Below are 27732 nucleotides of genomic sequence, written 5' to 3' on the forward strand. Positions count from 1 at the left end.
AAAGCCCTTTGGGCTGGGAGCAGGAGGCAGAGGGAGGGGTGAGTGGGGGGGTCTCGGGGGGACTGAGAGTGCAGCAGGCAAGGGAGGATGCGATTCATTTTCAGGAAGGTTGGGATGGGTGTAGGGCTACAAACTTGCTTGGGGGGGATTTGCCATGTGCTGATTGAGATAGTCTCCATTCTGATACAAACTGAGGTGGTGGTGGGGGAGTAGGTTTCTGCTCACTGAATTTTATGAGTCCACGTTGGCTTTCATTCTTCATTTAGACTCCAGCACCCAGGAGCTGGGCACTCGCGTGGATGCTGGGACAGAATTAGGCCATTCGGCCCATCGAGTCTGCACCGGCCCTTGGAAAGAGCGTCCACGCCCACACCTCCACTCTATCCCAGTAACCCAGCAACCCAACTTTAAGGAGGAGTTAGACAGATTTTTAATTGGTCATGGGTTGAAGTGTTTCGGAGAATGGGCAGGACGGTGGGGTTAAGGCCAGGATGGGGTCAGTCGTGAGCAGACGCAATGGGCCGAGTGGCCTAATTCTCCTCCTACATCTTATGGTACCAGAGCAGGTCAGAGGCTGGGAATCCTGGGGAGAGTAACTCACCTCCTGACTCCCCAAAGCCTGTCCACCATCTACAAGGCACAAGTCAGGAGTGTGATGGAATACTCTCCACTTGCCTGGATGAGTGCGGCTCCCAACAACACTCAAGAAGCTCGACACCATCCAGGACAAAGCAGCCCCGCTTGATCGGCACCCCATCCACAAACACTCACTCCCTCCACCACCGACACACAGTGGCAGCCGTGTGTACCATCTACAAGATGCACTGCAGCAACTCACCAAGGCTCCTTCGGCACAACATCGTGGGCCGAAGGGCCTGTTCTGTGCTGTATTTTCTATGTTCTATGTTCTTATGGAGGGAAGGTTGTGGAGGTTAGTTTGTTAACTATTAGATTTTAGAAGAGTTAAGAGGCGACTCGATCTAAACGTTTGAGATACCGTGGGGTCTTCACATTCTCCCCGTATATGCATGGGTCTCACCCCCACAACCCAAAGATGTGCAGGGTAGGTGGATTGGCCGCGTTAAATTGCCCCTCAATTGGGAAAAAAATGAATTGGGTACTGTGAAATTAGAGGAAAAAAAGATCGGCGATGATCTTATTGAATGGCGGAGCTGGCTCGAGGGGCCGAATGGCCTCCTCCAGCTTCGAATGTCCACTCTGAACACAGGCCGTCAGGTGAGCAAGCAGTGGAATCTCATTGGATCATCTTTCTCACTGACAGAAAGGTTCGCATATTGTTAATTTGTGAAGCGTCCTTGATTCTTATCAGCTCTTGCGACAATGTCTTCGAGTTGAATCCAGTACAGATGCGATAGCTTTGAGTAAATAGAATCAAAATAGATAGCGCTGCTCACTGTGTCCTAGCTATGCTGACATTGTGATATCAGAACACTTCACAAACTATGTACCGGGAGAAAAATACAGTCTGTAACTAGGGAATGTAACATCCTGGTCTGAGGAAAGCATTCGGAGGGGAAGGGACTGCTTCGGCTGGAGGACACTCGCAGCGTAACAGGAACTCCTCACAGCCTGGAGTGCAATAACCGGAAACTCTGTCCTCCTGTCAAAAGTAGATCAGAGTCGGGGAAAGGAATTCAGCGCGAAACAGCTCGATCTCGATCAATCGTTAGCACAGGGCTAAATCATTGGCTTTGGAAGCAGACCAAGGCAGGCCAGCAGCACAGTTCAATTCCCGTAACAGCCTCCCCGAACAGGTGCCGGAATGTGGCGACTAGGGGCTTTTCACAGTAACTTCATTTGAAGCCTACTTGTGACAAGAAGCGATTTTCATTTCATTTCATTTCAATCAGTCATTTGGGCAAGGCTCGAAATTGTTCTCAAATTAAAGTTCTGCTTCTTTCAGGAAGTACGTGCTATAGAGACGCACAAAACGTCCTCGAGTGCTAGGTGTTCATTAATTTCCTTTGAATTCTTTTGTTGGTAGCTTTCCATGAGATAGTACTGGGATTGTTCTCGCTGGAGTTCAGAAGAATGAGGGGGGAATCTCATAGAGCCATAAAATTCTAACAGGACTAGACAGGGCAGATGCAGGGAAGATGTTGCCAATGATGGGTGTGTCCAGAACCAGGGGTCACAGCCTGAGGATTCCGGGTAAACCATTTCGGACAGAGATAAGGAGACATTTCTTCACCCAAAGAGTGGTGAGCCTGTGGAATTCATTCCCACAGGAAGTAGGGTCTCTTTCAGAGGGCCGGTGTAGGGATTCTTTAAAAAAAAAATTTAGAGTACCCAATTCATTTTTTCCAATGACGGGGAAAATTAGCGTGGCCAGTCCACCTACCCTGCACATCTTTGGGTTGTGGGGGTGAGACCCACGCAGACACGAGGAGAATGTGCAAACTCCACACGGACGGTGACCCAGAGCCGGGATCGAACCTGGGACCTCGGTGCCATGAGGCAGCAGTGCTAACCACTGCGCCACCGTGCCGCAAGTGTAGGGATTCTTTGATTCCTCATTTCTTGAATCCCTAACCCAGCGTCATTCCTGTTCTGGAATTGGTGGCTATTCCCTTCCTCAGATACAGGATAGTCGGGCAGCGCAATGCAGGAGGCGGCTGTTGCAACAGAGAATTTACAGGGCCGAAGGAGGCCATTCGGCCCATCGAGTCTGCACCGGCTCTTGGAAAGAGCACCCTACTCAAGGTCACACCTCCACCCTATCCCCATAACCCAGTAACCCCACCCAACACTAAGGGCAATTTTGGACACTAAGGGCCAATTTATCATGGCCAATCCACCTAACCTGAACATCTTTGGACTGTGGGAGGAAACCGGAGCACCCGGAGGAAACCCACGCACACACGGGGAGAACGTGCAGACTCCGCACAGACAGTGACCCAGCGGGGAATCGAACCCGGGACCCTGGAGCTGTGAAGCAACAGTGCTACCACTATGCCACCTTGCTGTTAAGCCCATCGAGCCCCTGCTGGCTCCTTAGTCCCACTCCTCCTTCAAACCCTTCATGATTTCTACAGCTTCTACCCAATCTCGCCTTCTCCCCTGAGGAAGAGAATAAGCCCATCTTCTCTGCTCTATCCGCTTAACTCTAATCCCTCGAGTCATCCCCAGTAAATCTGTTCTTCATCCCCTCCAAAGTCTTCACGTCCTTCCTCAAAGTGCCGTGTCCAGAATTGGATGGGAGACTCTGGTTGGGGGTTGAGTCAGTGTTTTATGACAGTTTATCGGAGCTCCTCTGCATCTGTTTCTATTTATAAAGTCATGAATTGTCTAGGTATCACCAGTTGCTCTGTCAACCTGCCTCACCACGTTTGAAAGATTATTTTTAACACCCTCAGGCTCTTTCTCTCCTTGTGTAACCCTTTAAGATTGTAGTGTTTGCAACACATTGTGTGTCTTCAATCAGAATGCATCACCTCACATTTTCTGTGTTATGTGTTGTCGATCACGGTGTCTGATCATTTTCGTTAATGCCTGTCCTCTTCAAGTGTCTCCAGCTACCTTAGGCCGTAGGATTTTACAGCACAGAGCATAGAACATACAGTGCAGAAGGAGGCCATTCGCCCCATCGAGTCTGCACCGACCCACTTAAGCCCTCGCTTCCACCCTATCCCCGTAACCCAATAACCCCTCCGAACCTTTTTGGTCACTAAGGGCAATTTTGGACACTAAGGGCAATTGATCACGGCCAGTCCACCTAACCTGCACGTCTTTGGACTGTGGGAGGAAACCGGAGCACCCGGAGGAAACCCACGCAGACATGGGGAGAAGGTGCAGACTCCGCACAGACAGTGACCCAGCGGGGAATCGAACCTGGGACCCTGGCGCTGTGAAGCCACAGTGCTATCCACTTGTGCTACCTTCGGCCATCATCTGTGCTCGTCATCGAGCACCTATCTATTCCAATCCCATTTTCCAGCACTTTGTCCCCAGTCCGCAAGGCGGCCCATTCCCAACTTCCACGCCATCTGCAACTTGGCCAGATTTTCTTCTCTCCACCAAAGTTGAGCATGAAATCTGGCAAATAATGCTGCAGTTGGATAGAACCTTGGTAAGGCCGCACTTGGAATATTGCGCACAATTCTGGTCGCCACACCACCAGAAGGATGTGGAGGCTTTGGAGAGGGTGCAGAGGAGATTAATTCACCGAACAGCAAGTCTTTCGGGACTTGCAGGAGGAAACCGGAGCACGGTGAAGCAACAGTGCTAACCACTGTACTACCGATTAGTGATCCCACTGGCTGTTGATTCTGCCTGCCTTTTCGCAAGGGGTGGGTCTACGCCGTCGTGCCTGCTTACCCTCAGTAATTGGCTACAAAACAGGTTGTGTCGGCAAGCATGAAATGGGAAGATCGATGATGACTCTCAGTGAAAAATGAAATGAAATGAAAATCGCTTATTGTCACAAGTAGGCTTCAATTAAGTTACTGTGAAAAGCCCCTAGTCACCACATTCCGGCGCCTGTTCGGGGAGGCTGGTACGGGAATCGAACCATGCTGCTGGCCTGCCTTGGTCTGCTTTCAAAGCCAGCGATTTAGCCCAGTGAGCTAAAACAGCCCCTCCAGTGCCTCCTTAACAGGGGCTTGGCTGACTGGAACTGGCAGGCAATGCATCCTTGCCCGGGAAGGACCCTGCGATCAGCACTCCCGCTAATGACGAGCAAGGTTCCAACCCCATCCTGAAACTGTGACTGCACCAAACCAGTACTTTATTCTTTGGAAATTGGCTGTTTATTTTTAGGAGCTGTATTTCTTGCCTTGAGGCATTAAGAATGTACCAACTGCCAAGTGTATTCCACCTGAAAGAATTTGAGTTTTTAGATAATGATGATAATCTTTGTGTGTCACAAGTAGGCTTACATTAACATGGCAATGAAGTTACTGTGAAAATCCCCTCGTCGCCACATTCCGGCGCCTGTTCGGGTACACAGAGGGAGAATTCAGAATGTCCAATTCACTCGGGACTTGTGGGAGGAAACCGGAGCGCCCGGAGGAAACCCACGCAGACACGAGGGAGAACGTGCAGTCTCCGCACAGACAGTGACCCAAGCCAGGAATTGAACCCGGGTCATTGGCGCTGTGAAATGACAGTGCTAACCCCTACGCTGCCAAATGAATGGGTCTCAGTGGGCGAGTTTTAAACCCTGTTCCCTCCGAGCCGATATTTCTTTCCGACTGCCAAAGCTATATTTGAAGTGGAATTTCTGTATTCAAATTTGTACAGGGAATAAAGAATAAAGAAATGTACAGCACAGGAACAGGCCCTTCGGCCCTCCAAGCCCGTGCCGACCATGCTGCCCGACTAAACTACACTTCCTGGGTCCGTATCCCTCTATTCCCATCCTATTCATGTATTTGTCAAGATGTCCCTTAAATGTCACTATCGTCCCTGCTTCCACCACCTCCTCCGGCAGCGTGTTCCAGGCACCCACTACCCTCTGTGTAAAAAAACTTGCCTCATACATCTCCTCAAAACCCCTTGCACCTTAAACCTATGCCCCCTAGTAATTGACCCCTCTACCCTGGGGAATAGCCTCTGACTATCCACTCTGTCTATGCCCCTCATAATTTTGTATACCTCTATCAGGTCGCCCCTCAACCTCCTTCGTTCCAGTGAGAACAAACCGAGTTTATTCAACCGCTCCTCATATAATGCCCTCCATACCAGGCACACGGAGATTCGGAAAGCTTGTACCGATGGGATTTTGAACTGAAGTTTGAAAGGATTGTACTGGATTTGGCAGGAATGCAGAATTTTAATAGTCCAGGCATCAACCATTTCACAGTCTGATGATGAGGTCGGGGAGGGGCGGTGGGTGTGGGGGAGGGCACTGATTCTCCAACCCAGCTAGGGGGATATCCTGCGACGTAACAGCCGGGAAAATGTCCAGCCACATTCGGTTGGAATATAAACTGCTGAGTTGTCCCTATCGGGTTAAGCAACAGTGTGCGGGCCGGAAGTATGTCTGCATTAATGTACTGGGCCTGTTTTGGCAACAGGGAGAGCGGGAATAGAAGGGCCGGAGAGGATGCTGTGTCACTGCATGCATCAGTCTCTCTCTGGAAGGATGCAATAAAGATTTACTCGGATGCTACCAGGACTAGATGGTTTGAGTTATAAAGAGAGGCTGGATATGCTGGGACATTTTTTTCCTGGAGCGTGGAGGCTTAGGGGTGATAGATAAGGTCAACATCTTTTCCCAAAATGTGGAGATACCGGCATTGGACTGGGGTGAGCACAGTAAGAAGTCTTACAACACCAGGTTAAAGTCCAACAGGTTTGTTTCAATGTCACCAGCTTTCGGAGCGCTGCTCCTTCCTCAGGTGAATGAAGAGGTATGTTCCAGAAACACATATATAGACAGATTCAAAGATGCCCGACAATGCTTGGAATGTGACCATTAGCAGGTGATTAAATCTTTACAGATCCAGAGATGGGGTAACCCCAGGTTAAAGAGGTGTGAATTGTGTCAAGCCAGGACAGTGGGTAGGATTTCGCAGGCCAGATGGTGGGGGATGAATGTAATGCGACATGAATCCCAGGTCCCGGTTGAGGCCGCACCCATGTGTGCGGAACTTGGCTATAAGTTTCTGCTCGGCGATTCTGCGTTGTCGCGCGTCCTGAAGGCCGCCTTGGAGAACGCTCTCTGATGGCACCGAGAAGGGGGCGGGACCCAAGCCCAAATGGAGGAGGAAGGCCTGCCCCGCCGTTCAATCAGATCAGGGCCGATCTCTTCCTGGTCTCAAACCCACCTCCCTACCTCTTCCCCATGTCCCTTTAACCCGTTTTTTAATCAGAAATATATCTATCTCCTTCTTGAAACCATTTAATGATTCGGACTCCACCGCACTGTGGGACAGCGAGTTCCACAACTTCACCACCCTCTACGAGAAGTAGTTCCTCCTCATCTCAGTTCTCAATCTACCGCCTCTCAACCTGTATCCGTGACCTCTTGTTCTAGATTGCCCCACAAGGGTATCAGTTTACTTTAACAATCCCTCTTAGTATTTTATACACCTCGATCAGATCCCCTCTCATCCTTCTAAACTCCAGCGAGTACAAACCCAAACTGTTTAATCTCTCCTCAAACGTCAATCCGTTCATCCCCGGAATCAATCTGGTGACCCTCCTCTGACCTGCCGCCAATCCCACCACATCCTTCCTCAAATAAGGAGACCAAAACTGGACACTGTATTCCAGATATGGTCTCACCAACACCCAAGACAATTGCAACAAAACTTCTCTACTTTTATACTCCAGTCCTTTTGCAATAAACGCTAACATTCCATTTGCCTTTTTAATTAAAAGCTGTACCTGCATACCAACTTTCTGCGATTCTTGAACAAACACACCCAGATCCCTCTGCCCAGACACCTTTTGAATCTGCTTTCCATAGAGATAATTTGCCTGACTATTAATCTCTGCCTTGAAAATGCTCAATGATTCTGGTTTTACTGCCTTTTGAGGAAGTGAGTTTGAGAGCCTCACACCGCTCCAAAACAAAACATTCTCCTCATTGCTGTTTTAAATGGGCGACCTCTTTTTTTTAAAGAGACTCCCGAGTTCTGGATTCTCCCACAAGAGGAAACCTCCTCTTCAGGTGGATATTGGCAGCTGTCTAGGCCTGAATACCTGCCCTCGCCCTGGGCCTCTCCTTCTCTGCGCCAGCCACGCCAACGTGACTGTGGGCAGCAATCGCCCTGGGCCTCTCCCTCTCTCACTCCACCCTCGCCAACGTGACTGTGGGCAGCAATCGCCCTGGGTCTCTCCCTCTCTCCCTCCAGCCTCGCCAACATGACTGTGGGCAGCAATCGCCCTGGGCCTCTCCCTCTCTCACTCCAGACTCGCCAACGTGACTGAGCAGCAATCGCCCTGGGCCTCTCCCTCCAGCCTCGCCAACGTGACTGTGAGCAGCAATCGCCCTGGGCCTCTCCCTCTCCGTCCAGCCTCGCCAACGTGACTGTGAGCAGCAATCGCCCTGGGCCTCACCCTCTCCGTCCAGCCTCGCCAACGTGACTGTGGGCAGCAATCGCCCTGGGCCTCTCCCTCTCTCCCTCCAGCCGCGCCAACGTGACTGTGGGCAGCAATCGCCCTGGGCCTCTCCCTCTCTCACTCCACCCTCGCCAACGTGACTGTGAGCAGCAATCGCCCTGGGCCTCTCCCTCTCTGCCTCCAGCCTCGCCAACGTGACTGAGCAGCAATCACCCTGGGCCTCTCCCTCTCCGTCCAGCCTCGCCAACGTGACTGTGAGCAGCAATCGCCCTGGGCCTCTCCCTCTCTCACTCCACCCTCGCCAACGTGACTGTGAGCAGCAATCGCCCTGGGCCTCTCCCTCTCTCACTCCAGCCTCGCCAACGTGACTGTGGGCAGCAATCGCCCTGGGCCTCTCCCTCTCTCACTCCAGCCGCGCCAACGTGACTGTGAGCAGCAATCGCCCTGGGCCTCTCCCTCTCTCCGTCCAGCCTCGCCAACGTGACTGTGAGCAGCAATCGCCCTGGGCCTCTCCCTCTCTCCGTCCAGCCTCGCCAACGTGACTGTGCGCAGCAATCGCCCTGGGCCTCTCCCTCTCTCCGTCCAGCCTCGCCAACGTGACTGTGGGCAGCAATCGCCATGGGCCCCTTCCTCTCTCACTCCAGCCTCGCCAATGTGACTGTGAGCAGCAATCGCCCTGGGCCTCACCCTCTCCGTCCAGCCTCGCCAACGTGACTGTGGGCAGCAATCGCCCTGGGCCTCTCCCTCTCCGTCCAGCCTCGCCAACGTGACTGTGGGCAGCAATCGCCCTGGGCCTCTCCCTCTCTCACTCCAGCCTCGCCAACGTGACTGTGGGCAGCAATCGCCCTGGGCCTCTCCCTCTCTCACTCCAGCCTTGCCAACGTGACTGTGGGCAGCAATCGCCCTGGGTCTCTCCCTCTCTCACTCCAGCCTCGCCAACGTGACTGTGGGCAGCAATCGCCCTGGGCCTCTCCCTCTCACTCCAGCCTCGCCAACGTGACTGTGGGCAGCAATCGCCCTGGGCTTCTCCCTCTCCGTCCAGCCTCGCCAACGTGACTGTGGGCAGCAATCGCCCTGGGCCTCTCCCTCTCCGTCCAGCCTCGCCAACGTGACTGTGAGCAGCAATCGCCCTGGGCCTCACCCTCTCTCACTCCAGCCTCGCCAACGTGACTGTGGGCAGCAATCGCCCTGGGCCTCTCCCTCTCCGTCCAGCCTCGACAACGTGACTGTGGGCAGCAGTCGCCCTGGGCCTCTCCCTCTCTCCGTCCAGCCTCGCCAACGTGACTGTGAGCAGCAATCGCCCTGGGCCTCTCCCTCCAGACTCCAGTCTCGCCAACGCGACTGTGGGCAGCAATCGCCCTGGGCCTCTCCCTCTCCGTCCAGCCTCGCCAACGTGACTGTGAGCAGCAATCGCCCTGGGCCTCTCCCTCTCTCACTCCAGCCTCGTCAACGTGACTGTGGGCAGCAATCGCCCTGGGCCTCTCCCTCTCCGTCCAGCCTCGCCAACGTGACTGTGAGCAGCAATCGCCCTGGGCCTCTCCCTCTCTCACTCCACCCTCGCCAACGTGACTGTGAGCAGCAATCGCCCTGGGCCTCTCCCTCTCTCACTCCAGCCTCGCCAACGTGACTGTGGGCAGCAATCGCCCAGGGCCTCTCCCTCTCTCCAGCCTCGCCAACGTGACTGTGAGCAGCAATCGCCCTGGGCCTCTCCCTCTCCGTCCAGCCTCGCCAACGTGACTGTGGGCAGCAATCGCCCTGGGCCTCGCCCTCCAGCCTCCAGTCTCGCCAACGTGACTGTGAGCAGCAATCGCCCTGGGCCTCTCCCTCTCTCACTCCAGCCTCGCCAACGTGACTGTGGGCAGCAATCGCCCTGGGCCTCTCCCTCTCTCACTCCAGCCTCGCCAACGTGACTGTGGGCAGCAATCGCCCTGGGCCTCTCCCTCTCCGTCCAGCCTCGCCAACGTGACTGTGAGCAGCAATCGCCCTGGGCCTCTCCCTCTCTCACTCCACCCTCGCCAACGTGACTGTGGGCAGCAATCGCCCTGGGCTTCTCCCTCTCCGTCCAGCCTCGCCAACGTGACTGTGAGCAGCAATCGCCCTGGGCCTCTCCCTTTCTCACTCCAGCCTCGCCAACGTGACTGTGAGCAGCAATTGCCCTGGGCCTCTCCCTCTCTCCTTCCAGCCTCGCCAACGTGACTGTGAGCAGCAATCGCCCTGGGCCTCTCCCTCTCTCACTCCAGCCTCGCCAACGTGACTGTGGGCAGCAATCGCCCTGGGCCTCTCCCTCTCCGTCCAGCCTCGCCAACGTGACTGTGAGCAGCAATCGCCCTGGGCCTCACCCTCTCTCACTCCAGCCTCGCCAACGTGACTGTGAGCAGCAATCGCCCTGGGCCTCTCCCTCTCCGTCCAGCCTCGACAACGTGACTGTGGGTAGCAATCGCCCTGGGCCTCTCCCTCCAGCCTCGCCAACGTGACTGTGAGCAGCAATCGCCCTGGGCCTCTCCGTCTCTCCGTCCAGCCTCGCCAACGTGACTGTGAGCAGCAATCGCCCTGGGCCTCTCCCTCTCTCACTCCAGCCACGCCAACGTGACTGTGGGCAGCAATCGCCCTGGGCCTCTCCCTCCAGCCTCCAGTCTCGCCAACGTGACTGTGAGCAGCAATCGCCCTGGGCCTCTCCCTCTCTCACTCCAGCCTCGCCAACGTGACTGTGAGCAGCAATCGCCCTGGGCCTCTCCCTCTCCGTCCAGCCTCCCCAACGTGACTGTGAGCAGCAATCGCCCTGGGCCTCTCCCTCTCCGTCCAGCCTCGCCAACGTGACTGTGAACAGCAATCGCCCTGGGCCTCTCCCTCTCCGTCCAGCCTCGCCAACGTGACTGTGGGCAGCAATCGCCCTGGGCCTCTCCCTCCAGCCTCCAGTCTCGCCAACGTGACTGTGAGCAGCAATCGCCCTGGGCCTCTCCCTCTCTCACTCCAGCCTCGCCAACGTGACTGTGGGCAGCAATCGCCCTGGGCCTCTCCCTCTCTCACTCCAGCTTCGCCAACGTGACTGTGGGCAGCAATCGCCCTGGGCCTCTCCCTCTCCGTCCAGCCTCGCCAACGTGACTGTGAGCAGCAATCGCCCTGGGCCTCTCCCTCTCTCACTCCAGCCTCGCCAACGTGACTGTGGGCAGCAATCGCCCTGGGCCTCTCCCTCTCTCACTCCACCCTCGCCAACGTGACTGTGAGCAGCAATCGCCCTGGGCCTCTCCCTCTCTCACTCCAGCCTCGCCAACGTGACTGTGAGCAGCAATCGCCCTGGGCCTCTCCCTCTCCGTCCAGCCTCCCCAACGTGACTGTGAGCAGCAATCGCCCTGGGCCTCTCCCTCTCCGTCCAGCCTCGCCAACGTGACTGTGAACAGCAATCGCCCTGGGCCTCTCCCTCTCCGTCCAGCCTCGCCAACGTGACTGTGGGCAGCAATCGCCCTGGGCCTCTCCCTCCAGCCTCCAGTCTCGCCAACGTGACTGTGAGCAGCAATCGCCCTGGGCCTCTCCCTCTCTCACTCCAGCCTCGCCAACGTGACTGTGGGCAGCAATCGCCCTGGGCCTCTCCCTCTCTCACTCCAGCTTCGTCAACGTGACTGTGGGCAGCAATCGCCCTGGGCCTCTCCCTCTCCGTCCAGCCTCGCCAACGTGACTGTGAGCAGCAATCGCCCTGGGCCTCTCCCTCTCTCACTCCAGCCTCGCCAACGTGACTGTGGGCAGCAATCGCCCTGGGCCTCTCCCTCTCTCACTCCACCCTCGCCAACGTGACTGTGAGCAGCAATCGCCCTGGGCCTCTCCCACTCTCACTCCAGCCTCGCCAACGTGACTGTGGGCAGGAATCGCCCTGGGCCTCTCCCTCTCTCACTCCAGCTTCGCCAACGTGACTGTGAGCAGCAATCGCCCTGGGCCTCTCCCTCTCTCACTCCAGCCTCGCCAACGTGACTGTGGGCAGCAATCGCCCTGGGCCTCTCCCTCTCCGTCCAGCCTCGCCAACGTGACTGTGAGCAGCAATCGCCCTGGGCATCTCCCTCTCTCACTCCAACCTCGCCAACGTGACTGTGAGCAGCAATCGCCCTGGGCCTCTCCCTCTCTCACTCCAGCCTCGCCAACGTGACCGTGGGCAGCAATTGCCCTGGGCCTCACCCTCTCCCACTCCAGCCTCGCCAACGTGACTGTGAGCAGCAATCGCCCTGGGCCTCTCCCTCTCCGTCCAGCCTCGCCAACGTGACTGTGGGCAGCAATCGCCCTGGGCCTCACCCTCTCTCACTCCAGCCTCGCCAACGTGACTGTGGGCAGCAATCACCCTGGTCCTCTCCCTCTCTCACTCCAGCCTCGCCAACGTGACTGTGAGCAGCAATCGCCCTGGGCCTCTCCCTCTCTCACTCCAGTCTCGCCAACGTGACTGTGGGCAGCAATCGCCCTGGGCCTCTCCCTCTCCGTCCAGCCTCGCCAACGTGACTGTGAGCAGCAATCCCCCTGGGCCTCTCGCTCTCTCACTCCAGCCTCGCCAACGTGACTGAGCAGCAATCGCCCTGGGCCTCTCCCTCTCTCACTCCACCCTCGCCAACGTGACTGTGGGCAGCAATCGCCCTGGGCCTCTCCCTCTCCGTCCAGCCTCGGCAACGTGACTGTGGGCAGCAATCGCCCTGGGCCTCTCCCTCTCTCACTCCAGCCTCGGCAATGTGACTGTGGGCAGCAATCGCCCTGGGCCTCTCCCTCTCTCACTCCAGCCTCGCCAACGTGACTGTGGGCAGCAATCGCCCTGGGCCTCTCCCTCTCTCACTCCACCCTCACCAACGTGACTGTGGGCAGCAATCGCCCTGGGCCTCTCCCTCTCTCACTCCAGCCTCGCCAACGTGACTGTGGGCAGCAATCGCCCTAGGCCTCTCCCTCTCAGTCCAGCCTCGCCAACGTGACTGTGAGCAGCAATCGCCCTGGGCCTCTCCCTCTCGCTCCAGCCTCGCCAACGTGACTGTGGGCAGCAATCGCCCTGGGCCTCTCCCTCTCTCACTCCACCCTCACCAACGTGACTGTGAGCAGCAATCGCCCTGGGCCTCTCCCTGTCCGTCCAGCCTCGCCAACGTGACTGTGAGCAGCAATCGCCCTGGGCCTCTCCCTCTCTCACTCCAGCCTCGCCAACGTGACTGTGGGCAGCAATCGCCCTGGGCCTCTCCCTCTCTCACTCCAGCCTCGCCAACGTGACTGTGAGCAGCAATCGCCATGGGCCTCTCCCTCTCTCACTCCAGCCTCGCCAACGTGACTGTGGGCAGCAATCGCCCTGGGCCTCTCCCTCTCTCACTCCAGCCTCGCCAACGTGACTGTGGGCAGCAATCGCCCTGGGCCTCTCCCTCTCTCACTCCAGCCTCGCCAACGTGACTGTGAGCAGCAATCGCCCTGGGCCTCTCCCTCTCTCACTCCAGCCTCGCCAACGTGACTGTGGGCAGCAATCGCCCTGGGCCTCTCCCTCTCTCACTCCAGCCTCGCCAACGTGACTGTGGGGAGCAATCGCCCTGGGACTCTCCCTCTCTCCCTCCAGCCTCGCCAACGTGACTGTGAGCAGCAATCGCCCTGGGCCTCTCCCTCTCCGTCCAGCCTCGCCAACGTGACTGTGAGCAGCAATCGCCCTGGGCATCTCCCTTTCTCACTCCAGCCTCGCCAACGTGACCGTGGGCAGCAATCGCCCTAGGCCTCACCCTCTCTCACTCCAGCCTCGCCAACGTGACTGTGAGCAGCAATCGCCCTGGGCCTCTCCCTCTCCGTCCAGCCTCGCCAACGTGACTGTGGGCAGCAATCGCCCTGGGCCTCTCCCTCTCTCACTCCAGCCTCGCCAACGTGACTGTGAGCAGCAATCACCCTGGGCCTCTCCCTCTCTCTCTCCAGCCTCGCCAACGTGACTGTGGGCAGCAATCGCCCTGGGCCTCTCCCACTCTCACTCCAGCCTCGCCAACGTGACTGTGGGCAGCAATCGCCCTGGGCCTCTCCCTCTCCGTCCAGCCTCGCTAACGTGACTGTGAGCAGCAATCGCCCTGGGCCTCTCCCTCTCCGTCCAGCCTCACCAACGTGACTGTGGGCAGCAATCGCCCTGGGCCTCTCCCTCTCTCACTCCAGCCTCGCCAACATGACTGTGAGCAGCAATCACCCTGGGCCTCTCCCTCTCTCACTCCAGCCTCGCCAACGTGACTGTGGGCAGCAATCGCCCTGGGCCTCTCCCTCTCTCACCCCAGCCTCGCCAACGTGACTGTGGGCAGCAATCGCCCTGGGCCTCTCGCTCTCTCACTCCACCCTCGCCAACGTGACTGTGGGCAGCAATCGCCCTGGGCCTCTCGCTCTCTCACTCCACCCTCGCCAACGTGACTGTGAGCAGCAATCGCCCTGGGCCTCTCCCTCTCTCACTCCAGCCTCGCCAACGTGACTGTGGGCAGCAATCGCTCTGGGCCTCTCCCTCTCTCCGTCCAGCCACGCCAACGTGACTGTGAGCAGCAATCGCCCTGGGCCTCTCCCTCTCCGTCCAGCCTCGCCAACGTGACTGTGGGCAGCAATCGCCCTGGGCCTCTCCCTCTCTCACTCCAGCCTCGCCAACGTGACTGTGGGCAGCAATCACCCTGGGCCTCTCCCTCTCTCTCTCCAGCCTCGCCAACGTGACTGTGGGCAGCAATCGCCCTGGGCCTCTCCCTCTCCGTCCAGCCTCGCCAACGTGACTGTGAGCAGCAATCGCCCTGGGCCTCTCCCTCTCTCACTCCAGCCTCGCCAACGTGACTGTGGGCAGCAATCGCCCTGGGCCTCTCCCTCTCTCACCCCAGCCTCGCCAACGTGACTGTGGGCAGCAATCGCCCTGGGCCTCTCGCTCTCTCACTCCACCCTCGCCAACGTGACTGTGGGCAGCAATCGCCCTGGGCCTCTCGCTCTCTCACTCCACCCTCGCCAACGTGACTGTGAGCAGCAATCGCCCTGGGCCTCTCCCTCTCTCACTCCAGCCTCGCCAACGTGACTGTGGGCAGCAATCGCTCTGGGCCTCTCCCTCTCTCCGTCCAGCCACGCCAACGTGACTGTGAGCAGCAATCGCCCTGGGCCTCTCCCTCTCCGTCCAGCCTCGCCAACGTGACTGTGGGCAGCAATCGCCCTGGGCCTCTCCCTCTCTCACTCCAGCCTCGCCAACGTGACTGTGGGCAGCAATCACCCTGGGCCTCTCCCTCTCTCTCTCCAGCCTCGCCAACGTGACTGTGGGCAGCAATCGCCCTGGGCCTCTCCCTCTCCGTCCAGCCTCGCCAACGTGACTGTGAGCAGCAATCGCCCTGGGACTCTCCCTCTCTCACTCCAGCCTCGCCAACGTGACTGTGAGCAGCAATCGCCCTGGGCATCTCCCTCTCCGTCCAGCCTCGCCAACGTGACTGTGGGCAGCAATCGCCCTGGGCCTCTCCCTCTCTCACTCCAGCCTCGCCAACGTGACTGTGAGCAGCAATCACCCTGGGCCTCTCCCTCTCTCTCTCCAGCCTCGCCAACGTGACTGTGGGCAGCAATCCCCCTGGGCCTCTCCCTCTCTCACTCCAGCCTCGCCAACGTGACTGTGAGCAGCAATCGCCCTGGGCCTCTCCCTCTCTCACTCCAGCCTCGCCAACGTGACTGTGGGCAGCAATCGCCCTGGGCCTCTCCCTCTCCGTCCAGCCTCGCTAACGTGACTGTGAGCAGCAATCGCCCTGGGCCTCTCCCTCTCCGTCCAGCCTCACCAACGTGACTGTGGGCAGCAATCGCCCTGGGCCTCTCCCTCTCTCACTCCAGCCTCGCCAACATGACTGTGAGCAGCAATCGCCCTGGGCCTCTCCCTCTCTCACTCCAGCCTCGCCAACGTGACTGTGGGCAGCAATCGCCCTGGGCCTCTCCCTCTCTCACCCCAGCCTCGCCAACGTGACTGTGGGCAGCAATCGCCCTGGGCCTCTCGCTCTCTCACTCCACCCTCGCCAACGTGACTGTGGGCAGCAATCGCCCTGGGCCTCTCGCTCTCTCACTCCACCCTCGCCAACGTGACTGTGAGCAGCAATCGCCCTGGGCCTCTCCCTCTCTCACTCCAGCCTCGCCAACGTGACTGTGGGCAGCAATCGCTCTGGGCCTCTCCCTCTCTCCGTCCAGCCACGCCAACGTGACTGTGAGCAGCAATCGCCCTGGGCCTCTCCCTCTCCGTCCAGCCTCGCCAACGTGACTGTGGGCAGCAATCGCCCTGGGCCTCTCCCTCTCTCACTCCAGCCTCGCCAACGTGACTGTGGGCAGCAATCACCCTGGGCCTCTCCCTCTCTCTCTCCAGCCTCGCCAACGTGACTGTGGGCAGCAATCGCCCTGGGCCTCTCCCTCTCTCACTCCAGCCTCGCCAACGTGACTGTGAGGAGCAATCGCCCTGGGCCTCTCCCTCTCTCACTCCAGCCTCGCCAACTTGACTGTGGGCAGCAATCGCCCTGGGCCTCTCCCTCTCCGTCCAGCCTCGCCAACGTGACTGTGAGCAGCAATCGCCCTGGGCCTCTCCCTCTCTCACTCCAGCCTCGCCAACGTGACTGTGGGCAGCAATCGCCCTGGGCCTCTCCCTCTCTCACCCCAGCCTTGCCAACGTGACTGTGGGCAGCAATCGCCCTGGGCCTCTCCCTCTCTCACTCCACCCTCGCCAACGTGACTGTGGGCAGCAATCGCCCTGATCCTCTCCCCCTCTCACTCCAGCCTCGCCAACGTGACTGTGAGCAGCAATCGCCCTGGGCCTCTCCCTCTCTCACTCCAGCCTCACCAACGTGACTGTGGGCAGCAATCGCCCTGGGCCTCTCCCTCTCCGTCCAGCCTCGCCAACGTGACTGTGGGCAGCAATCGCCCTGGGCCTCTCCCTCTCTCCGTCCAGCCTCGCCAACGTGACTGTGGGCAGCAATCGCCCTGGGCCTCTCCCTCTCCGTCCAGCCTCGCCAACGTGACTGTGGGCAGCAATCGCCCTGGGCCTCTCCCTCTCTCACTCCAGCCTCGCCAACGTGACTGTGAGCAGCAATCGCCCTGGGCCTCTCCGTCTCTCACTCCAGCCTCGCCAACGTGACTGTGAGCAGCAATCGCCCTGGGCCTCTCGCTCTCTCGCTCCAGCCTCGCCAACGTGACTGTGGGCAGCAATCGCCCTGGGCCTCTCCCTCTCTCACTCCAGCCTCGCCAACGTGACTGAGCAGCAATCGCCCTGGGCCTCTCCCTCTCCGTCCAGCCTCGCCAACGTGACTGTGGGCAGCAATCGCCCTGGGCCTCTCCCTCTCTCACTCCAGCCTCGCCAACGTGACTGTGAGCAGCAATCGCCCTTGGCCTCTCCCTCTCACTCCAGCCTCGCCAAGGTGACTGTGGGCAGCAATCGCCCTGGGCCTCTCCCTCTCCGTCCAGCCTCGCCAACGTGACTGTGAGCAGCAATCGCCCTGGGCCTCTCCCTCTCTCACTCCAGCCTCGCCAACGTGACTGTGAGCAGCAATCGCCCTGGGCCTCTCCCTCTCTCACTCCAGCCACGCCAACGTGACTGTGGGCAGCAATCGCCCTGGGTCTCTCCCTCTCTCACTCCAGCCTCGCCAACGTGACTGTGAGCAGCAATCGCCCTGGGCCTCTCCCTCTCCGTCCAGCCTCGCCAACGTGACTGTGAGCAGCAATCGCCCTGGGCCTCTCCCTCTCTCACTCCAGCCTCGCCAACATGACTGTGAGCAGCAATCGCCCTGGGCCTCTCCCTCTCTCACTCCAGCCTCGCCAACGTGACTGTGGGCAGCAATCGCCCTGGGCCTCTCCCTCTCCGTCCAGCCTCGCCAACGTGACTGTGAGCAGCAATCGCCCTGGGCCTCTCCCTCTCTCACTCCAGCCTCGCCAACGTGACTGTGGGCAGCAATTGCCCTGGGCCTCTCCCTCTCCGTCCAGCCTCGCCAACGTGACTGTGAGCAGCAATCGCCCTGTGCCTCTCCCTCTCTCACTCCAGCCTCGCCAACGTGACTGTGGGCAGCAATCACCCTGGGCCTCTCCCTGTCCGTCCAGCCTCGCCAACGTGTCTGTGGGCAGCAATCGCCCTGGGCCTCTCCCCCTCTCAGTCCACCCTCGCCAACGTGACTGTGAGCAGCAATCGCCCTGGGCCTCACCCTCTCTCACTCCAGCCTCGCCAACGTAACTGTGAGCAGCAATCGCCCTGGGCCTCTCCCTCTCTCCCTCCAGCCTCGCCAACGTGACTGTGGGCAGCAATCGCCCTGGGCCTCTGCCTCCAGCCTCCAGTCTCGCCAACGTGACTGTGGGCAGCAATCGCCCTGGGCCTCTCCCTCTCACCGTCCAGCCTCGCCAACGTGACTGTGAGCAGCAATCGCCCTGGGCCTCTCCCTCTCTCACTCCAGCCTCGCCAACGTGACTGTGGGCAGCAATCACCCTGGGCCTCTCCCTGTCCGTCCAGCCTCGCCAACGTGTCTGTGGGCAGCAATCGCCCTGGGCCTCTCCCCCTCTCAGTCCACCCTCGCCAATGTGACTGTGAGCAGCAATCGCCCTGGGCCTCACCCTCTCTCACTCCAGCCTCGCCAACGTAACTGTGAGCAGCAATCGCCCTGGGCCTCTCCCTCTCTCCCTCCAGCCTCGCCAACGTGACTGTGGGCAGCAATCGCCCTGGGCCTCTCCCTCCAGCCTCCAGTCTCGCCAACGTGACTGTGGGCAGCAATCGCCCTGGGCCTCTCCCTCTCTCCGTCCAGCCTCGCCAACGTGACTGTGAGCAGCAATCGCCCTGGGCCTCACCCTCTCTCACTCCAGCCTCGTCAACGTGACTGTGGGCAGCAATCGCACTGGGCCTCTCCCTCTCTCACTCCAGCCTTGCCAACGTGACTGAGCAGCAATTGCCCTGGGCCTCTCCCTCTCTCACTCCAGCCTTGCCAACGTGACTGTGGGCAGCAATCGCCCTGGGCCTCTCCCTCTCTCACTCCAGCCTCGTCAACGTGACTGTGGGCAGCAATCGCACTGGGCCTCTCCCTCTCTCACTCCAGCCTTGCCAACGTGACTGTGAGCAGCAATCGCCCTGGGCCTCTCCCTCTCTCACTCCAGCCTCGCCAACGTGACTGTGGGCAGCAATCGCCCTGGGCCTCTCCCTCTCTCACTCCAGCCTCGCCAACGTGACTGTGAGCAGCAATCGCCCTGGGCCTCTCCCTCTCCGTGCAGCCTCGCCAACGTGACTGTGGGCAGCAATCGCCCTGGGCCTCTCCCTCCAGCCTCCAGTCTTGCCAACGTGACTGTGGGCAGCAATCGCCCTGGGCCTCTCCCTCTCTCACTCCAGCCTCGCCAACGTGACTGTGGGCAGCAATCGCCCTGGGCCTCTCCCTCTCTCACTCCAGCCTCGCCAACGTGACTGTGGGCAGCAATCGCCCTGGGCCTCTCCCTCTCTCACTCCAGCCTCGCCAACGTGACTGTGGGCAGCAATCGCCCTGGGCCTCTCCCTCTCCGTCCAGCCTCGCCAACGTGACTGTGAGCAGCAATCGCCCTGAGCCTCTCCCTCTCTCACTCCAGCCTCGCCAACGTGACTGTGGGCAGCAATCGACCTGGGCCTCTCCCTCTCCGTCCAGCCTCGCCAACGTGACTGTGAGCAGCAATCGCCCTGGGCCTCTCCCTCTCTCACTCCAGCCTCGCCAACGTGACTGTGGGCAGCAATTGCCCTGGGCCTCTCCCTCTCCGTCCAGCCTCGCCAACGTGACTGTGAGCAGCAATCGCCCTGGGCCTCTCCCTCTCTCACTCCAGCCTCGCCAACGTGACTGTGGGCAGCAATCGCCCTGGGCCTCTCCCTCTCTCACTCCAGCCTCGCCAACGTGACTGTGGGCAGCAATCACCCTGGGCCTCTCCCTCTCCGTCCAGCCTCGCCAACGTGACTGTGGGCAGCAATCGCCCTGGGCCTCTCCCTCTCTCACTCCAGCCTCGCTAACGTGACTGTGGGCAGCAATTGCCCTGGGCCTCCCCCTCTCCGTCCAGCCTCGCCAACGTGACTGTGAGCAGCAATCGCCCTGGGCCTCTCCCTCTCTCACTCCAGCCTCGCCAACGTGACTGTGGGCAGCAATTGCCCTGGGCCTCCCCCTCTCCGTCCAGCCTCGCCAACGTGACTGTGAGCAGCAATCGCCCTGGGCCTCTCCCTCTCTCACTCCAGCCTCGCCAACGTGACTGTGAGCAGCAATTTGTCAGTCACACACAACCTTTCCAGTGCAGATCCATTCAGCCCGTTGAATCGGCTCGCTGAATAATCGCCCTGTGCAACCCTCTCCCCTGCCTTATCCCTGTAACCTTACACATTCTCTCGCGTTCCGGGGAACAATCCAGTTCCCTTGCCCAGTACCTCGATCATACCTGTTTCCACGTCCCTCCCAGCAACTCAGCTCCAGATTCAAACCACCCTCTGGTAGCGAAACTTCCCACCCGTCCCCTCCGGCCATATTTACCCATCATTTTAAATCCATGCCCGGTATCTCGCTCTCTATCTCGTTATCTCGCGCTCTGTCGCAATCGCTGTCGTTCTGTCTCTCTCTTGCTGTTCAGCTCTCTCTCTCGCTGTCTCTCTAATAATAATAATCCTTATTAGTGTCTCAAGTCGGCTTCCATTAACACCGCAATGAAGTTACTGTGAAAATTCCCGAGTCGCCACATTCCGGCGCCTGTTCGGGTCACAGAATGAGAACTCGGAATCTCGCGTGTGCACTCTCTCGCGTGCGCGCTCCCTTTCTCGCATGCACGCTCTCTCTCACGTGCGCGCGCTCTCTCACATGCACTCTCACTCTCACGTGTGTGCGCTCTCACGTGTGTGCGCCCTCACGTGTGTGCGCCCTCACGTGTGTGCGCTCTCTCGTGTGTGCGCTCTCTCGTGTGTGCGCTCTCTCGTGTGTGCGCTCTCGTGTGTGCGCTCTCTCGTGTGTGCGCTCTCTCGTGTGTGCGCTCTCTCGTGTGTGCGCTCTCTCGTGTGTGCGCTCTCTCTCGTGCATGTTCCCTTTCTCGCATGCACGCTCTCTCACATGCACTCTCACTCTCACGTGTGTGCGCTCTCTCGTGTGTGCGCTCTCACGTGTGCGCACTCTCTCGTGTGTGTGCGCTCTCTCGTGTGTGTGCGCTCTCTCGTGTGTGCGCGCTCTCTCGTGTGTGCGCGCTCTCTCGTGTGTGCGCGCTCTCTCGTGTGTGCGCGCTCTCTCGTGTGTGCGCGCTCTCTCGTGTGTGCGCGCTCTCTCGTGTGTGCGCGCTCTCTCGTGTGTGCGCGCTCTCTCGTGTGTGCGCGCTCTCTCGTGTGTGTGCTCTCTCGTGTGTGTGCGCTCTCTCGTGTGTGTGCGCTCTCTCGTGTGTGTGCGCTCTCTCGTGTGTGTGCGCTCTCTTGTGTGTGCGCTCTCTCGTGTGTGCGCTCTCTCGTGTGTGCGCTCTCTCGTGTGTGCGCTCTCTCGTGTGTGCGCTCTCTCGCGTGTGCGCTCTCTCGCGTGTGCGCTCTCTCGCGTGTGCGCTCTCTCGCGTGTGCGCTCTCTCGCCTGTGCGCTCTCTCGCCTGTGCGCTCTCTCGCCTGTGCGCTCTCTCGTGTGTGCGCTCTCTCGTGTGTGCGCTCTCTCGTCTGTGCGCTCTCTCGTCTGTGCGCTCTCTCGTCTGTGCGCTCTCTCATGTGTGTTCGCTCTCGTGTGTGTGTGTGTGTGCGCTCTCCCACATGTATGCTCTCTCATGTGTACACTCTCTCCCACATGCATGCTCTCTCTCACGTGCGTGCTTTCACTCTCAGGTACACGTGCTCTCCCACTCAGGTGCACATGCTCTCTCTCATGTGTTCTCATGTGCATGCTCTCTCACGTGCGCGCTCTCTCTCGCATGCACACTCTCGCTCTCATGTGTGTGCGCTCTCACGTGTGTGCGCTCTCTCACATGTGTGCGCTCTCTCACGTGCGTACTCTCTCTTAGATGCACGTGCTCTCTCTCTCTCTCTCTTGTGCTCTCACCTGCATGCTCTCGCATGCACGCACTCTCTTTCACGTGCACGCTCTCCCTCTTAGGTGCACGCTCTCCCTCTCTCACATTCTCTCCCGTGCATGCTCTCTCTCACGTAAACGCGCTCTCTCTCACGTGCTCTCACGTGCATGATCTCTCATGTGCAAGCGCTCTCTCTCTCTAACCCCCATTCATGCTCTCACCCGTGCCCACTCTCTCTCTCCACTTCAATCTGCCAGACTGGTTCTCCGAATGGGTGAAATTGGCAAATTAAACAGGAGAATATAGAGTCAGATCTCCAATAAGGAATCGGAGAAGACACTATATGTAGTTTGGAGGCTGCTGCCTTTTTAAACAGCGCCTTTCATGCACTGAAATATTCCATTTGCACTAGAGATGAAGTTAGGCCTGTGAGTCTGATGAGATATTAGATCTGCTAAGAATGGGGACAATCCAGTATTAGGTTCTGTTATAAATAGCAGTTTATGTTGATTACTGTAAGATAACCTCTGCTTCCTGGGGGAGGAGGGGGAAGATGGTGATATTTTATCAACACAGCTGTTTGTCTCGGCCTTGACCATAGCGACCCCGCCTCTGCAGCTCTCTGTGGTAAAGAATTCCACTCCCCTCTGAGAGAAGAAATTCCTCATCTCTGTCTCAAATGGACGACCCCTTACTCTGAGATTGTGCCCCCTGGTCCTAGACTCTCCCACAAGGGGAAACAGCCTCTCAGCATCGACCCTGTCAATCCCTCCCAGAATCCTCTATGTCTCAATAAGGTCGCCTCTCATTCTTCTAAACTCCATTGGGAACAGGCCCGGCCTACTCAACCTCGCCTCATAAAATCCCTCCCGACCCGGGATCAACCGAGTGAACCTTCTCTGGATAGCTGTTCACGGATATAGGGCGGGATTCTCCCCTACCTGGCGGGGCGGGCCGGCGCGGAGGGAAAGAGTGCCCCCACGGCACAGGCCCGCCCGTGGTTCGGTGGGCCCCGATCGCGGGTCAGGCCACCGTGGGGGCACCCCCCCGGGACCAGATACCACCCCCCCCCCCCCCGGCTCCTTCTTTTAACGTCCACATATTGAGGTTTGAGCCGGTTTAGATCAGTCGGTTTAGCTGGACGGCTGGTTGGTGATGCAGAGGGAGGCCAGCAGCTGGGGGTTCAATTTCAGTCCCGGCTGAGGTCATTCATGAAGGCCCGGCCTTCTGAATGTTGCCCCTCGCCTGAGGTGTGGTGACCCTCAGGTTAAAGGTTAAATCACCCCCAGTCAGCTGCCAGCTCTCTCTCTTCCCCCGACCCTCCCCCTTTTCCCCTCAAAAGGGGACAGCAGCCTATGGCCATCTGGGACTAGGGCGACTTGACGTTAATTTTTGATTGTTTTAATAGGTGTAATTAAGGTCAGCCCAGGTGTAATTAAGGTCAGCCCAGGTGTAATTAAGGTCAGCCCAGTTTATTTCAGGAGTGTCACTATTTGATGAGTTGTTTGATAATTTCAAACGACACTGACCCCTGTCGCCTATTTTTTAGTAATAGAGTCTGACATGGGTAACCGAGCAGAAACAAGAATGGCCGTTAATGGTTAAGCTAGCCTTCAGTTAGTACATTCCAATTAAATGTGCACTTTCATTTCATACTTGAGGTCACTCTGACAATGAACTGAATATAATCCTCCTGCTGCTGTTCAAACACAACGTATCTTTGGTGGATTAAAACTGGATTCCGTTTCTTATCACCGCCTCCCACACAGATGATAGTTCCATGACTTGTGTCACGTACCACATAAGCAGTCCTGCGTTTCGTAATTTCCCTTCAAGCGATTGTCTGCTGCTTTGAACGCAGGCGAGAGTCGGACGTACCAAATGTCATCATTTTCTGTGAAGTGTGGGGATCCTCGAGGAGGGGGACTGCGACAACACGCACACATCTTGAGTTACCTTGCACTAATTTGATTGGCCGGTTTATAAAGCACAATAACCCCCCCCCCCCCCACCACCCCGAGTGTGACAAGCACAGGGGGCGGGATTCTCCCACCGGGCGGCTAAATGCCTGCGTAGAAACGGGAGTGTTTTACTTCGGCGCCCGTTCCGAGACGCGATTCTCCGGGCCGCAGTGGGGTAGCATGGCACCCATGATGCTCCAGCTGCCTAACCCTGCGTGAACCCAGCGCCGTGGGGTCCGCACATGTGCAGTTGGCCCCTGGGCGGCCCCGACGCCAAATGGCACAGGGCTACAGGAGCCGGCGCGGAGGAAAGGAGGCTGAGGGGCAGAGAGGCCGGCCCGCCGATCGGGTAGGCCCCGATCGCGGGCCAGGCCATTACAGGCCACCCCGCCCTTCCCCTCAGGCCGCCCCCAGACCCTTCAACGCCGAGGTTCCGCAGCCCCATCGGGCAGCACGGTAGCATTGTGGATAGCACAATTGCTTCACAGCTCCAGGGTCCCAGGTTCGATTCCGGCTTGGGTCACTGTCTGTGCGGAGTCTGCACATCCTCCCCGTGTCTGCGTGGGTTTCCTCCGGGTGCTCCGGTTTCCTCCCACAGTCCAAAATGTGCAGGTTAGGTGGATTGGCCGTGATCAATTGCCCTTAGTGTCCAAAATTGCCCTTAGTGTTGGGTGGGGTTACTGGGTTCTGGGAATAGGGTGGCGGTGTTGACCTTGGGTAGGGTGCTCTTTCCAAGAGCCGGTGCAGACTCGATGGGCCGAATGACCTCCTTCTGCACTGTAAATTCGATGTTAGAACGACGCTGGCGGGACTCGCCTTTCTGTTGACGGCTGCTCGGCCAGCCCGTGCCAGAGAGTCGGCGCATATCCCGACCGGCGCTGCGCCGACCACGCTGGCCCCGGTGGCGCGGAGAATCGCGTCCCGGCATCGGGGCGGCGTGGAGCAATTCACTCGGCACCGAGTCTCCGACCCGGCGGGGGGGGGGGGGGGTCGGAAAATTCCGCCCATCGTTTGTCTGTTTATTCAACATCAGCTTGTTGAAAAAGGTTTGAAGGGCAGGAGGGGGGCGCAGTGGCTAGCACTGCTGCCTGACAGCGCCTTGGACCCGGGTTCGAATCCCGGCTCTGGGTCACTGTCCGTGTGGAGTTTGCCCATTCTCCCCCGTGTCTGCGTGGGTCTCACCCCCCACAACCCAAAGATGTGCAGGGGAGGGGGATTGGCCGCGCTACATTGCCCCTTAATTGGGAAAAAGAATCATTGGGTACTCTTAAATTTATTTAAAAAAAGGAAAAGGTTTGAAAGGTTTCCGCTTGGCCTCTTCTGCTGGGTGAATGGTTTGGTGGGAAACCCCATTTTGTTTAATCCGGGAAAAGGAGGGAGAGATTAAGGGAGAGTGCTTCTGGCAAACATCTGGGAGTTGCAACGAGGAAGGGTTGTCTCCTGAATGGCACCGACAGGGATGGCATCAACAGGACAGTCAGTGTGCCCGCCGCTGTGAAGCAATGCGAGCCGGATTTGACTGGCCTCTACCTGTGACAGGATCCCTCGTGACGGATGCAACCATCAATTCACTCGAGACGGGAGTAGAAGTAAACTGTGGCTTTAATCAACTAGAACAGTGCCTGCCTGCGACTGATCTGCTAGTGAGAGCCGCCTACAGGCCGACTGCTCTTTATACCTCCCTTCAAGGGGAGGAGCCATGGGCGGAGCCCATACAGGCCCCAACATGCTCCCTTCTGGATAATGCCATACAATGGCCCATAGGAGGAGCCCACAAGGGCAATAGCATAGCACAGATACAATGGTGGATTATTGATATGATACATTCACCACAGTGACACTGTCCCCAGCCTGGCTGTGTGCACAGTCACACGGCTCCAGGATTGGCTGTGGACACGGGATGTCTGTGGGCTGGGCTGTCCTCATTTCCCAGGTCCCCCAATCAGAGAGTGGGGGAGGAGGGTGGCGAATTGAGGCAGAGGGAATAAAGAGGAAAATAGACCCAAGGAAAGGGGCAGCACAGTGGTTAGCACTGCTGCCTCACGGTGTCGAGGACCCGGGTTCAAGCCCCACCCCGGGACACTAACCGTGTAGAGTCCATTTCTCTGTCTCTCTCGCCCTCCCTCTCTGTCTCTCTCTCCCTCCCTCTCTGTCTCTCTCTCCCTCCCTCTGCCTCTCTCTCTGTCTCTCTCTCCCTCCCTCTCTGTCTCTTTCTCCTTCCACTCTGTCTCTCCCTCCCTCCCTCTCTGTCTCTCTCTCTCCCTCCCTCTCTGTCTCTCTCCCTCCCTCTCTGTCTCTCTCGCCCTCCCTCTCTGCCTTTCTCTCTCGCCCTCCCTCCCTCTCTGTCTTTCTCTCCTCCCCTCTCTGTCTTTCTCTCCCTCCCTTTCTCTCTGTCTCTCTTGCCCTCCCTCCCACTCTGTCTCTCTCGCCCTCCCTCCCTGTCTCTCTCGGTCTCTCCCTCCCTCCCTGTCTCTCCCTCCCTCCCTGTCTGTCTTTGTCTCCCCCTCCCTTCCTGTCTCTCTCATCCTCCCTCCCTCTCTGCCTCTCTCTCCCTCCCTCTGTCTCTCTCTCTCCCTCCCTCTGTCTCTCTCTCCCTCCCTCTCTGTCTCTCTCTCCATCCCTCTCTGTCTCTCTCTCTCCCTCCCCCTCTCTCTCTGCCTTTCTCTCTCACCCTCCCTCCCTCTCTGTCTCTCTCACCCTCCCTCTCTGTCTCTCTCTCTCCCTCCCCCTCTCTCTCTGCCTTTCTCTCTCACCCTCCCTCCCTCTCTGTCTCTCTCTCCCTCCCTCTCTGTCTCTCTCTCCCTCCCTCTCTGTCTCTCTCACTCCCTCCCCCTCTCTCTCTGCCTTTCTCTCTCACCCTCCCTCCCTCTCTGTCTCTCTCACCCTCCCTCTCTGTCCCACGAGCAGAATGTGCAAACTCCACTCGGACAGTGACCCAGGGCCGGGATCGACCCCTGTGAGGCAGCAGTGCTAATTCCTGCCATTGTGCGAATGTATTCCCCACTGGAAGGGACTGACCCAAGTGTCGATGGTGGATTCCAAAACTTCCTTGAGAGCGTCTGTGTATTCTTCGCTCCCCTCTTACTAACCGCCCTGACGTAACGTTCGAGGGTGAGAACTCGGCTCTGGGGAAATGGCGACGCCCCCTCCATGAGTCCCCTGCTCCGTTTCGAAGCTGCTCTGTAGAGAGCTATTGGCTCGTCAAGAGATTGTGGTCAGCTGTGGCGTGGGCGATGTGGCGAGGATGTTTCCTCTTAGGGGCGGTCACCGTTTAAAAAATAAGAGGCTGCTCGTTTAAGATAGAGATGAGGACATCTTTATTCTGTCGGAGCAAGGCAGCAGAATCTTTGAAGGCAGAAGTGGGTCGATTCTTGATTAGCAAGGAGGTGAAAGGTCACTGGGGGCAGGCCGCAATTTAGGGTTACGGTTGCAATCTTGGGCGGGATTCTCCGACCCCCCCCCGCCGGGTCGGAGAATCGCCGGGGGCAGGCGTGAATCCCGCCCCCGCCGTGTCACGAAGTCTCCGCCGCCAGAGATTCGTCGGGGGCGGGAATCGCCCCGCGCCGGTCGGCGGGCCCACCCCCGGCGATTCTCCGGCCCGCGATGGGCCGAAGTCCCGCTGCTGGAATGCCTGTCCCGCCGGCGTGAATCAAACCACCTTTTGAACGGCGGGACAAGGCGGCGCGGGCGGGGTCCTGGGGGCGATCTGGCCCCGGGGGGTGCCCCCACGGTGGCCTGGCCCACGATCGGGGCCCACCGATCCGCGGGCGGGCCTGTGCCGTGGGGGCACTCCTTTTCT

The 27732-nt window shown here is 58.6% G+C and overlaps 1 protein-coding gene across 1 annotated transcript in view; it reads left to right on the top strand.

Moving 5' to 3' along the window:
- The window catches only part of LOC140397032 (hexokinase-2-like), a 90159-nt gene that overhangs the window by 484 nt on the left and 61943 nt on the right, over nucleotides 1–27732 (top strand). The window lies entirely within an intron of this gene.

The sequence above is a fragment of the Scyliorhinus torazame genome, chromosome 20 (assembly GCF_047496885.1).
Source record: "Scyliorhinus torazame isolate Kashiwa2021f chromosome 20, sScyTor2.1, whole genome shotgun sequence".
NCBI classification, from domain to species: domain Eukaryota; kingdom Metazoa; phylum Chordata; class Chondrichthyes; order Carcharhiniformes; family Scyliorhinidae; genus Scyliorhinus; species Scyliorhinus torazame.